We start from the raw sequence: 14,116 nt of genomic DNA on the forward strand, positions 1-14,116 counted from the left end.
TGGGGCTTGATCTTATGACTGTGAGATCATGACCTGAGCTGAAATCAAGAGTCAGATGCTTAACCAACTGAGCCACCCAGGCGCCCCTCTTGTATTGAGAACTTTAAAGATCTACTCTCTTAGCAGCTTTTAAATGTACAACACAGTATTATTAACTGTAGTCACCTTACCGTACATGACATTGCGAGGACTTACTCATTTTATAACTGGAAATTCGTATCCTTTGACCACCTTCCCCCATTTGTGAAAATTGTGACTCATTCAAAGTCCTTCATATCCAACTCAACAGCATGGCAGGAAGGTGATGGCAACTGAGATCACTTTTCTCACTGTGTTCTCAATCACAGACTATGCCACAAATTTAACCAATGGTCTTGTAAAGGCTGCTACCGGTCACAAAGATATGAGTTTACAATTCTGGTGCCTCAACATGACCCATCTCTAGGTATGGGGGGGATAAAAAATCAATGCCACTTATGTCATCAACAACAGAATGACTTAGAGCTTCCATTAAAATGCTTGCCTGCTGGAATGAACCTGGCAATGTTGATTTCATCTGGCCCACAAGTATTTCTAGAAATATTGGCCCACAATAGTTGTACTTCTGGCTTTTTTAATAGCACTTTTGGAGCATACATCCTATGCTGGTTGTTACGTATTCAAACACGTTGGCCACAGTTGAGATAGGCAGAGAATGGAAGAGACATTGTGTGGGAAAGTGACTGGGGGTACACAGAGGTGCCCATCCCCACTCCAGAGCTGTCCCTCTGCCACACTCAGGATGTTGCACCCTCCTGGGCTCCTGGGTGTGTATGTGCAGGGAGAGTAGGATGGTTTCTGCTTACGGTTGTGACAGATTTAGCAAGTAAGAATGCAGGACACCCAGTTGAAATTGAATTTCAGATAAACAAGAAATAATTTTTAGCATAAACAGTCAACTAAGCACTTATTTGGCCAATGGAGATACAATCAGGAAATCTGGGAGCAGAAGGAAGGATCTGAGAATTTGTTCCTCTGGCTTTCTGCCTGCCAAGTCGCTCTGGACTGCACATCTCCCTCAACTGAAGGTCACGGCTTCTGTTAGGGAGTCTTCTCTATGTGATTCTTTCATGCCAGGTCGGCTCTCGTGGTTGCTGCATTTGGGAACTGCCTCCAGGGTGAATGCCAGGTTGGAGAAAAAGAGATTTCACTATCAGAAACCAGGGAAGGGGTGCCTGGGTGGCTCAGTTGGTCAAACGTCCAACTGTTGATTTCAGATCAGGTCATGATCTCAAGGTTCGTCATCTAGCCCGAAGTCAGGCTTTGCGGTGACAGCACAGAGCCTGCTTGGGATGCTCTCTCTCCCTCTCGCTCTGCGCCTCCCCACTCTCTCTCTCTCTCTCAAAATAAAGAAAAAAACTTAAAAGGAGAGAGAGAGAGAGAGAGAGAGAGAGAAGTCAGGGAAAGCTCACTGCTTGTCCTCAGCCTGAGGTCTCAGTGGCTGTGGGAGAGCAGGGGCCCTCCACATGCTTTGGGGGAGGCTATGTGGGTCAGCCGCAGGCTGGCCTTGAGCCCGGCCATCCAGACAGATGAGTGTGCTGTGATAGAAACATTCATTTATTCCAGGGAGTGGAGGTCAGGGTGACTCTGCAGAGAGAGGCCCCTGCCTCTCCTGTCGCCGCCACGCCAGGCAAATCTTAGGCACAAGTGTGGGCCTGTGCTCTTAGCAGGAAACGGCAAAGCTCTGCCTGGGCGCCATCCAGCTCCATCATCTTCCTCTGAATTTGGGGATACTTTCTGCAGTTATGAATGCTCTGGCTATTTATCTTATGCCTGCAGACCCTGTGCAAGAACACTCTTTTTCTTGAGGCGTTGAAGCACTTATAATTCACCTTTGCCTCTCAGATCAGCAAATTTATCGAGAGTCCTTATTCACGGACATCCATGAGACTGGGAAGGCAGGGGGTTTGTCCAAATAACCGTGTTTTTCTTTAAAGGCAAAAAAAAAAGTGGAGTGGGAGAAGCAAATAATTCCTTGGTTTGTTTAATTTACTTAAAGACACTTAAAATGTCAAATTATAAGGGTAACCCAAGTTGGTAGTGGAAAATTCACAAGTTTACAGAAGCCCAGAGAACATAAAATGGGAACCTGTTTTTAATCCCAAGCCTGCAAGATAACCTCTGGTTACAGCTGGGGTCTAGCCTTCAGTTTTCTCGGAGCCAAGCTGCTAAGTGAGCAAACTAGAGACAGGGCCACCCACTCAGAGGTCGGAGGGGCAAACCCACCCTATAATCACTATGGCTGGTTTAAAAGATAGCTAAGCTCCACGAGCTGAACTGCCAGGAGTTGGCAGAATGATTCAACTGCCAGTAAGCATTTACCTCGCACCTACCGGGTCTAAGATTTGTTGTGATAGTGTAATGGGATACAGAGAGGCACTTGCCCCAGACGGGGAGCAGCAGAGGGTCCCAGGAGTTAAAAGGAAGAAAGGATATGGGGAAGTGGGGCAACAGAGCTGTCCTGACAAATGTCAGCGGGGCTTTCCCTGGTCCCTCCCCACCCTCGACTACTTAGCCCTCCTACTTGGGGTGCTGGGGCTCTCCCCCTCGTAACGTCTCCTGGGATTCCTCATTCGGTTCTTTCTCTCCTGCTGGACTGGGAGCCCCAAGAGGGCTAGCACCCACACTCTAGCCAGGTCATAGAAGACGCTCAAAATAGGCGTGTTGAATGAATAAAAGTAAAGGCATGAATTAGAGAAGGGATGTGGGAGGGGGGACAGGGTTTCTAGGGGCTGGGGCGGTGGGAAATTGCAGAGAAAGAAGAGGCCCTAATAGTTTGGGAACATGAGTGCAGCTGCAGGGTGGTGCTCCTGTGCTAACATCAAAGAGCCAGAGCAAGTGGATAGAGCTGACCGTGGAGAGTCCCGGATCCTGGCCGAGGCAGCAGTGATTCCTGGAAAGTTTCTGAGCAGGGGAGGGAGATCAGAGCCGTACTCGACTCCGGCACTGACATCTGGCTGAGTGGGAGCCCGAGGAGCAGGAAGGAGGAGGCCAGGAAGAAGGGAACGCACCAGGAAGATGGCAAAGACCTAACTACCAGAGTGGCTGGGAGCAGGAAGGATGCTGGAGAGAGAAGAAAGGTTGACCCCAACAGTGTTCCCACTATGGCCATCATCCCACAACAGAAAGGTCGGTCTAACACCAAGTATTTAGGAAGGATATAACCTCAGAACACAGGAGAGTTCTCAGGAGTGGTCATTATACTGGTTGTTGTTGGCAGGCCGGGAAGCTGCTTCCGGTTCAGTTTTCTCACAGGGAGAAGGGGGATGGTAACCATGGTGCCCCACAGGGTATTGCTGTCAGCAACAAAGGAGGTATCACTATCTCTGGCTCATCGTCAGCTCTCCAATAACTGTTAGCTATTACTTTTTTATTATTTTCCCAGCTTACTCTTAATCAGTAAACACCTGCCGCACACAGCCCAATACTTGAGAGGGGCTGATTTACAAGGGTTGATACAGGGAGCTGCCCAACTCCTCGTGGATGATGGTGCTGGTGAGGCTTCCGCTGCACAACTTTGCTGGGGGCCGGAGGGGGTGCCGTTCATCGAGCAGTCTGTGTAAATGCTGTTCTAGAGCTCTGCAGTGCACACAGGGAGCCCTGAGCGATTTCGGATAATGTGGAAAAGGGCAAAATAAAAACCAATCCAAGGTTTTGGACCTAGGGGTCAGGGCAATGACCGATCAGAAATTATATTTTTTTCATAACTTAAAAAAAAAATTAATGATTTTTTAAAATGAATTAATTTATTTATTTAGACGCTGGGCTCAATCTCACTAATTGTGAGATCATGACCTGAACCAAAATCAAGAGTTGGACGCTGAATGGACTGAGCCACCCAGGTGCCTCCAGAAGTGGAACGCTTTACGATTATCTTGGGAGAGTTATGGCAGGAGGAGGAGATCGGACCAACAAGGCCTGCTTATACAGCAAACCTTTTAGTTCTCACTAACATGCTCCCATTAACTCATCTTTACGATGGCAAAAGGGAGTGTGGTGGCCTTGGTGTTAGATGGATAAACATTTGAGACAATGTTTAGTCAAGGTGAGAGATGTATTAAAAGCCCACATAGACCGGGGGAGCCTGGGTGGCTCGGTCGGTTGAGTGTCTGACTTCTGCTCAGGACATGATCTCGCGGTTCACAAGTTCGAGCCCTGCATCGGGCTCTGTGCTGACAGCTCAGAACCTGGAGCCTGCTTCAGATTCTGTGTTTCCCTATCTCTCTGCCCCTCGCCCGCTCATGCTCTCTCTCTCTCTCTCAAAAATAAACAAACATTAAAAACAAAACCAAAAACAGCCCACAGAGACTGAATGAGAATTTTGTACTCTCTACATAGCATACATGGAAAAGTGGGCTGCCTCTGGCTATAATTTGGGTGGAAGTCACAAGAAACTTCACCCTCCCCACCCCTCTCTTCCTTCTTTCAAGGTTGTTTCCATCTGTGGACTGGATAAGCTACTCAAGTGGGAGGTTGAGCCTTAAATAAGTAACTGCTACTAAGCAGCCTTGGATAAACGGCCTCACACCCAGGTCGGACAGCAGCTGTCCCACTGTTCCAGAAGCTGCCATCTCCCCCCCAACCCCCAGCCTGGGAGCTGCATGATGGAGCATCCCTGCCCATTCCCAATCACTACTCGGCCCTTGCCCAGATTCCAACGTCAGCTTCGCACAGACAGGGATTGTGCCTCCGTCATCGGCCTCCAGTGCCAAGCACAGGGATAGGCTTATGGGACACAATTAGCAAATGCTTATTCATCCCACAAATAAATTGGTTCAATATACTGTCCATTGTTTCCCGCAGGTTTGCCTTGTTTTTCTGAACAAATTTGTAGCTTTCTCGAAAGCTGGAGGTGACATCCTTTGAACCCAGCAGGATGAGAAACATGGATTTACTCTGCAGTGAACATTCACGGAAAAAATAGGTGTGATGATGTGGGCCGAGTTCTGAAGGGTGAGCTGGGAAGAGACGTGGTCCAGGCAGGGACACTGCTGGGGCTGGGGTTGGGACTGAGGGGGGACACTGGCATGCCTCTGAAACAGCCCCTCTTCCACCAAGCACACATAGCCGCAGTGAGCCAGCCATTTAGGGACCTTAGTCTGTTAGACTCAGAATTGGTCACTGAGGGGATGTTAGTAAATAGGCCACTTTCTGTGCGACCAACTAGCACATCCCACCTTTAAATCCATGACTAATGGCTCAGTGCTTGCTGAGTGTGCATGATGGTAGGTGGGCTGGTGGTCAGTATTGTTCAGTGGTGCCCAGCAAAGTGCCTTGGTGCCTGAGACATGACCTCAGAAACGCTCTTTAGCCTCTCTGGTCCCCTGCAAGGATAAGAGTGCCTCAGTGGTAGGACATGATCGGATGTATAGGGTCTGCCAGCACATTCTACAGATTTTGGCTGATGCTGTTGTCATTGCATTGCATCTGAACTGGGCCTGTTGGCCACCTGAAGTAGGATTTTTTTAAATGTTTTAATGTTTTTTTTTTAATGTTTACTTATTTTTGAGAGAGACAGAGACAGAGCTTGAGCAGGGGAGGGGCAGAGAGAGAGGGAGACACAGAATCCGAAGCAGGCTCCAGGCTCCGAGCTGTCAGCACAGAGCCCGATGCGGGGCTTGAACCTATGGACGGTGAGATCACGACCTGAGCTGAAGTCGGACGCCCAACAGACTGAGCCACCCAGGTACCCCTGAAGTCGGATTTTTTTTCTTTTAATTTTTTTAAGTTTATTTATTTTGAGAGACAGAGCAGAGGAGGGGCAGAGAGAGAGAGGGAGAGAGAGACAGAATCCCAGGCAGGCTCCATGCTGTCAGAGCGGAGCCTGATGTGGGGCTTGAACTCATGAACCGTGAGATCATGACCTGAGCTGAAACCAAGAGTCAGATGCTTAACTGACTGAGCTACCCAGGAGCCCCAAGTAGGATTTTTTTTTTAAGTTTACTTATTTATTTTGAGAGAGAGAGAGAGAGAGGGAGAGAGAGAGCACAAGCAGGAGAGGGGCAGAGAGAGAGAATCCCAAGCAGGCTCCATACTGTCAGCACAGAACCCAACGTGGGGCGCAAACTCACAAACTGTGAGATGGTGACCTGAGCTGAAGCCAAGAGTCGGATGCCTAACTGCCTGAGCCGCCCTAAAGTAGGATTTCTGAGGTCCAGGGACAGCAGGTGGAATGGTAGCAGAGCAGGCCCCCAGGCCCTGGACGCCCTCCAAACCACGGGAAGAAGACTGGGCCGGCAGCAGCCCTGCAGGAGGAAGAGTGCGGGTGGGCGAGCCTATCCAGCCCTGCCTTGGGTGTCAGGTGCCATCAATCTGCCTTACAACCCTGGGTGCCTGGAAAGCGACAAGGGAAGCACCTTGGCTTGAGCATTGGAATAAGGGCAGGACTGAAGTGCCAGCCGGTGGGACCCACTACTCCGCTCTTTCTACTCTTCCTCAAACAACAAAACGGACAGAGGCATCAAGCAAGCTCTCTGAAGGTCAGCCTCACAATCAGGAAGCCCAGAGGCGGGTACAAGAGTGAGGGCTTATTCCTGAACTCCTGGGGGTTCTTTGCTTCTCACCTGCCACCTACGTGGCCCAGGGGGGCAGCAACAGACAGAGGGGAGGATGCCCTTTGCCCAAGAGCTAAGGCCTCCATTCTGGCCTGGCTGTCTGCTGTGTGTGGGCTTTGCTATCAAGCAGCCCCCTTGTAGTTGGGAGAAAGGCCTCCTTCAGGAGTGCGTTTGCAGTTTACAAAAAGGCTTTTGGAGGCCGCACCCCGTCCCTTCCCCTGCAGCGCCCTGTGTCCGCCTCTAAGAGAAAGGGCCATACCTGGACCCCCACCGCCCCAGCCTCACCCCCGTCCTTCTGGCTGCTATTTGAATCATGTCCCTCGGCAGCTTCCCTGTCATCTAGTTTAAGGGCTCCTTCCCCACCCCCATGGCCGGCTGAGGCCAAACCAAGAACAAACAGAACCTTGCTACTTAGTTTTGTGTCACTTTATGTAAACATGAAGGTTTCTCAATTGATAAAGAGGAACAACAATACTTAATAAGAGAAAAATGTAAACCCTTTACCCTGGGGGGCCCCGGGTGGCTCAGTGTGTTAAGCGTCTGACTTCCGCTCAGGTTCATGGGTTCAAGCCCTGAATTGGGCTCTCTGCTGTCAGCTTTGGATCCTCTGTCCCCCCCCACCCCGCCCCTCCCATGTTCTGTCTTTCTTTCTCTCTCTCTCTCAAAAAAAAAAAAAAAAAAGAACCCTGAAGTCAAAGAAGCAAGATTTAGCCCCGCGCAGAGGCCAAATGACCTGTGCAAGTCACTTGTCCATGTGAGAGTCAGTCTCCTCATCTGGAAAGCAAGACACATAACACCTCCTTCTGTCAGAGATAATAGCAGAACACTACACGTAAAGCTCTGTGCAATGCCTGGCATGCACAGACATGCAATGAATGGCAGTTAAGATTTTCATAACATGAAACATCTGATCCGTCTTGTTTTGAAGGTGCAACTAGTCATGTCTGGACCATCAGTGCTGAACATATGGGACCAGTTATGCTGACTTAGACCATGCAGCCTCCTGCAGTGAAATATGAATATATGTTTACTTAACTAAGGGTTTTCCTTCTCTTCCCCCTTTGGCAGGACACCAAGTATCACGGAAAGGCTGAAGGAACGCTTTCTGGCCAGAGTGGTGAAGCAGTTGTCCCCTGGGCGTTTGGGGCTGATTCTCCCCAAGGACCAGATGTGGCTTTCACAACATATAGGAGAGACTCTCAGTCTCCAAGTTTAATTCCTCCATCATGCCACCCCCGACACTATGCTCCGGCCCACCAATACCTGAATGCCTATTAATGAAAACCATTATTTTAAAGAAACAATTATTTCCTTTAAAAATGTGACTATTTCTAGGAGCGGCTGGGTGGCTCAGTCATTTAAGCATCCGACTCTTGGTTTCGGCTCAGCCTATGATCTCACCGTTTCGTGAGTTTGAGCCCCACATCGGGCTCCGTGCTGACAGTGTGGAGCCTGCTTGCGATTCTCTGCCTCCCCCTCTCTCTGCCCTCCCTCACCCACCCCCACCTGCACTATCTCGCTCTCAAAATAAGTAAATAAACTTAAAAAAAAAGAAGAAATAAAATGTGACTATTTCTGGAACAGCAAACACCTAACAAGAATAGTTTGTTAATCTCTTTCCCAAATGACAGAGGGCACAGAATTCTGTCCAAAAACAGATATACTTTTCCTTACTCTTCCCACTAAGTACACATAAAAACAATGGAAACAAACATTAAACAAACAAAGCCACTACCAACAACCCTGAAAAGTGGAGAGAAGGCAGACTGACTAAGGACTTCAGGGTGCTAGAACACTGTGATGACGATTTCCCTGGGTTTTCCTTCGGCTCCACGTGTCTCAAGTTGGAAATGTTCACAGGCAAAGACCACCACCACCAACAAAACACACAAACAAAAACACAAAATCAAAAACAAAAGCCAGTTCTCCAGAGTCAAAAGACCAGGAAAGGGGCAGCCCATCAAGACAGAAGACAGACCACAAACTGCTCTCCTTCAGGCAAACCACCCAGAAAAAACTATGGTCCCATCTCCACTCATGCCAGCACAGGTTAAATGAGGAGCCAGGACTTGCACCCTTATCAGGTTGAAAGGCGGTGCCACAACTATTCCACTGGGTGGTATCAGAAAGGGCCAAGTAGAAAGCTGGGACTTTCATCCTCACTGGCTTGTGGGGAGCCTGGACTTCTACTCCCACCTGCCAGTAATGAGGCATGCCTCCCGGTCCTCACTGGGATGGTTTCAGAGAAGGCCTAGTAGAGAGTCAGGGCTTTCACTACTGCCCAGTGAGGCCATCCCTCCCCTCCCCCTACTGTCAGTGCGGGTAAGGTGGGGAACAGTTGGGAAGTAATAAGGCACTCCATCCCTTCCCAGACAGAAGGTATCAGTAGAAACCTAATGGACAGCCAGAACTCCCACCCACCTCTGACCAGCAGTTACTCACACTCAGATGCCAATGGAGGCTGAATGGAGAACCCAGAATTCTACCCTCACCAGGCAGTAAAGAAGCAGCATACCTCTTCCCAGCCAGAGCAGTTGAGAGGAAACCAGGTATAACAAAAGAATAAAAGATAAAAACAAGAGCCAGAGTCTCATAATATAATACTGGAAATTTTTAGGTTTCAATAAAAAATTCAATCTCAAACTCAATGAGATACTAATACCAAAGTGACAGAGAATTGTCTGAAAAAGACTTTTTGGTGGGGGGGGGGGGAAAGAGAGAGGAAGAGGGAGAATACTAAGCAGACTCCATGTTCAGCAGAGCCCTACATGGGGCTCTATCCCATGACCATGAGATCATGACCTGAGCCGAAATCAGGAGTAGGACACTCAACCAACTGAGCCTTCCAGGCACCTCTGAAAAAGGTTTTAAAGAAAGAATAATAAAAAGACTCCAATGAGCAAGTATGAACATGAAACACATGAGAAAATAGAAAGCCTCAGCAAAGAAATATAAAGTCACAGCAAAGAAATCAAAGATGCATATTTAAAAAATGTAAACTTTCAACTAAAAAATACAATAACCCAAATAAAAAACTCAGTGTATGGGCTCAATAGCAGAAGAGAGGGGCAGAGGAAAGAATCGGTGAACTGGAAGACAGAACAATAGAAAATTATCCAATGTGAAGAACAGAGAGAAAAGAGACTGAGAAAAAACAAACAGAGATTCTCGAATCTGTAGGACTATTACTAAAAATCTAACATTTATATTATCAGAGTCCTGGAAGGAGAGGAAAAAGAAGAGAGTAAAAATGAAAAAGGACTCGAAGAAATAATGCTGAAAGTTACCTAAACCTGACACAAACTATAAACCTACAAAGTCAAACATCTGAGTGAACATAAGATAGCCCCCCCCCCAAATATCCACACCAAGATACATCATAGTCAAAACTTCTGAATAGTAAAGACAAAGAAAACATTTTGAAAGAAATGAGAGAGGGTGATGATGCCTGACCAATAGAGGAAAAAAACAACTCAAATGGTAGTGTATTTCACATCAAAAACCATGGAAGACAGAAGGAAATGGCATAATGTTGTAAGTACTAAAAGAACTGTCAACTCAGAATTCTTCAGAAATGAAAAGGAAACCAAAATATTCTCAGATGAGGGAAACCTAAGCATTTGTCAACAGCAGACCTACTCTTAAAAAACAGCTAAAGTAGGGACGCCTGGGCGGCTCATTTGGTTGAGCGTCCGACATTGGCTCAGGTCATGATCTCAGTTTGTTAGTTGGAGCCCTGCATCGGGCTTGCTGCTGTCAGCGCAGAGCCTGCTTCAGATCTTCTGTTGGCCTTTCTTTCTATCTCTCCCCCCGCCTCCCCGCTCATACTCTCACACTCAAAAATAAACAAAATATTTTTAAAAATTAAAAAAAAAAATAGCTAAAGGAAATTCTCTAAGCAGAAAGAAAACAATAAAAGAAGGAAATTTGAATCATCAGAAGAGAGGAAAAAAACACACAAAGCAAAAATATTTGTCAATGCGACAGACCTTCCTCCTCTTGAATTTTCTAAATTATGCTTGATGGTTGAAGAAAAATTGTAACACTATCTGATATAGTTCTACAAATGAGGAAGAGATATTTAAGATAATTATGGTTTAAAAAAATTTTTTTTAATGTTTATTTATTTTTGAAGGAGAGAGAGACAGAGTGTGAGCAGGAGAGGGGCAGAGAGAGAAGGAGACACAGAATCTGAAGCAGGCTCCATGCTCTGAGCTGTCAGCACAGAGCCCGATGCAGGGCTCGAACCCACGAACTGTGAGATCATGACCTGAGCTGAAGTTGGACGCTCAACCGACTGAGCCACCCAGGCGCCCCAAGATAATTATGGTTTAAATGGGGAAGCAAAGGAATTTAAAAGGAGGTAGGGATTCTATAATTCCCTTGAACTGGTAAAACTTCAACACATAATATATCAACAATTACATTAAATGTAAATGATTTAAATACATTTAAAGACCAAGATTAACACAGTAGATTAGAAAACATTACCCAGCTATCTGCTGTTTATAAGAAATTCATGCCAAATATAATGACGTAGGTAAGTTGAACTCATAAGAAGATATATCATTCAACCATTAATTAAAAGAAAGCAGGCTAGCTACATGATATCACATAAAGTAGATTTCAAAGCAAAGAAGATTACCACAGACACAAAGGCACATTATATAATGATAAAAGACTCAATCTACCAAGAAGACATAGCAGTCTTAAATAAATATATACCAAACCAAAGAGCTGAAAAATATGTGAAGCAAAAACTGATATAATTGAAAGGAGAAATAAACAAATCAAGAATTGTATTTGGAGACGTCACCATCTCTCAAGAACTGATCAAATAACTGGCAGAAAATAAGCCAGGATACAGAAGAACTTGATGACATTGCCAATGAAAAGAATCTAGTCTACATTTATAGAACATTCCACCCAACAACAGCAGAATCCACATTCTTTCCAAATGATGTTGGAATATAAACCAAGATAAACCATATCTTGGGCCGTAAAGCAAATCTCACCAAACTTAAAAGATTTAAAATCTCTGTGCTTTCTGACCACAACAGAAATAATTACAAATAACAGAAAGGTAAGAGGAAATTCTCCAAATACTTGCAAATGAAACTTCTAAATAATCTATGGATCAAAGAGGATGTCTCAAGGGAAGTAAACAAATATATACTGAACTGAATGAACATGAAGATGCAACATATCAAAATTTATGAAACACAGCACAATGCTGAGGGGAAAATTTATTCAGTAATCTAAGCTCAGAACACCGACAAGGAAGAGCAAAACAAAAAATAATAAATATGAGAAGTGAAATTGAAAAAAGAAAAGCAATGGAGAAAATTAGTGAAACAAAGAGCTGGTTGTTTGAAAAGATCAGTAAAGTTGATAAATCTCCAGTAAGACTTACAAAGAAAAAAAAAAGACACAAATTACTAATATCAAGAATGAAATAAGGAATATTACTATTGACCATACAGACATCAAAAGGAAAGTAACTAAATACTATGAACAGCTCTACACATGAATTTGACAGCATAGAGGAAATGGACTAATTCCACCAAAAACAAACTACTATAACTCACCCAATATGAAACTGATAATTTGAATAGCACTATAACTAATTAAGGACATTACATTCATAATCTAAAAAACTCCCCCAAAAACAAATTTCCAGGCTCACACGGTTTCACTGGAAAATGACACCAAATGCTTAAAGAAGAATTAGCACAAATTCCACACACTATCTTCCAGAAACTAGAAGAGGAGAGGACAACTGCCAATATATTAGTCCTGTTGCCCTGATATCAAAATTAGACAAATACAGTACAGAAAATGTACAGATCAACATTCTTTGTGAATATAGGTGCAAAAATTCCTTAACAAAATATCAGCAAATGGAATTCAACAATTTATAGAAAGAATTATGTACCAAGACCAAGTGGAATTTATTCCATGGATAGGAAGTTCGTTCAATATATGAAAATCAATCTGTGTCATCCACCATATTAACAGGCTAAAGAAGAAAAACAACATAATCATATCAACCATTTAATAAAGTCCAGCAGCCATTCAACACCCATTCATGATTTTTAAGAAAATAGGAGACGAGAATTTGCTTAACTTGATAAAGAACATCTACAAAAAACCAATAGCTATCATTTTACTTCCCCTCTTGGGGGAAACAAAGCAAGGTGTCTGCTTTCTCTATTCTTAGTCAACATAGTGCTGAAAGTTCTAGCCAATGCAGTAGAGCAAGAAAAAGAAATAAAAAGTATAGGAAAGGAAAGACCAGAAAGGAAGAAATAAAACAGTCACATTTGCAGGTATGATTGTCTACATAGAAAATCCCACAGAATCTGCAAAAAAAGGTCCTTGAGACTAAACCAATTTCATCAATGTCACAGGATACAAGATAAATATACAAAAGTTATTTTACTTCTATATACTAAGTAAGAACACATAGACATCAAAATGAAAAATACAATACCTTTTACAATCACTCACAAATGATGAAATACTTAGGTATAAATCTAACAAAGCACATACAGAACGCATATCCTGAAAAGTATAAAGCACTGATAGGAGAAATAAGACATCTAGATAAATGGAGAGACATACTGTGTTCATAAATTGGAAATCTCAACATTGTAAAGATATAAATTCTCCTCAAAGTGATACACAGACTGCAGTATAATAAAAATACATATATCTGGTCCTTGTCCCCAGTTCCTCACAGCCTAAAATGCTTAGAATTTCCTGGATGATAGGAATGTCTCTTGTTATTCATAATGAGCACCTTTGGAACACATCTGAGTTCATGCTAATGAGGTGACTTAGGGTGGGACCCTTAGATTGCTTCAGGATGGAAGCTGGTCATTAGAAGAACATGGGATTAGAGGGTTAGAATATTCTGCCCCATGCTCAACCTCAGGGTAGGAGACGGGGGCTAGAAATTGAGTTTAGTCACTAATGACCAATGATTTAAACAGTCATGCTCATGTAATGAAACCCCATATAAAATTCCTAAGCAACAAGGTTTAGGGAGCTTCTGAGTTAGTGAACACGTCTATATGCTGGGAGGGTGGTACACCCAGAGAAGGTATTGAAGTTCTGAACCTCTTCCCCTCGACCTTGCCTTATGTATCTCTTCCATTTGTTTTTTCCTGAGTTGTATCATTTATAATAAAGCTGTAATCATAAGAAGAGTGCTTTCCTGAGTCATTCTAGTGAACTATGAAACCTGAAGGGGAAAGAATGGCATGGGAACCACTGAATTTGTAGTCAGCTGGGCAGAAATGTGGGCAGCCCACATATTTCATTTGAGTTGGTGTCTGCAGTGGGGGTGGTCTTATGAGATTGAGTCCTTAACCTGTAAGGTCTACACTAACTCCAGGCAGTTAGTGTCAGAACTGAATTGAATTGTAGGGCACCCAGTTGATGTCAAGAATTGGAGAATTTGTTGTTGTCAAAACAACATATTTGATGTCAGTCACAAAAAGCACATACTCCCAGATAGA

The 14,116-nt window shown here is 44.5% G+C and overlaps 1 protein-coding gene across 1 annotated transcript in view; it reads right to left on the minus strand.

Moving 5' to 3' along the window:
* The window catches only part of MERTK (MER proto-oncogene, tyrosine kinase), a 114,346-nt gene that overhangs the window by 87,664 nt on the left and 12,566 nt on the right, over positions 1-14,116 (minus strand). The gene's annotated exons all lie outside the window — the stretch shown is intronic.

This window comes from Panthera leo, chromosome A3 (genome assembly GCF_018350215.1).
Source record: "Panthera leo isolate Ple1 chromosome A3, P.leo_Ple1_pat1.1, whole genome shotgun sequence".
Taxonomy (NCBI): Eukaryota; Metazoa; Chordata; class Mammalia; order Carnivora; family Felidae; genus Panthera; species Panthera leo.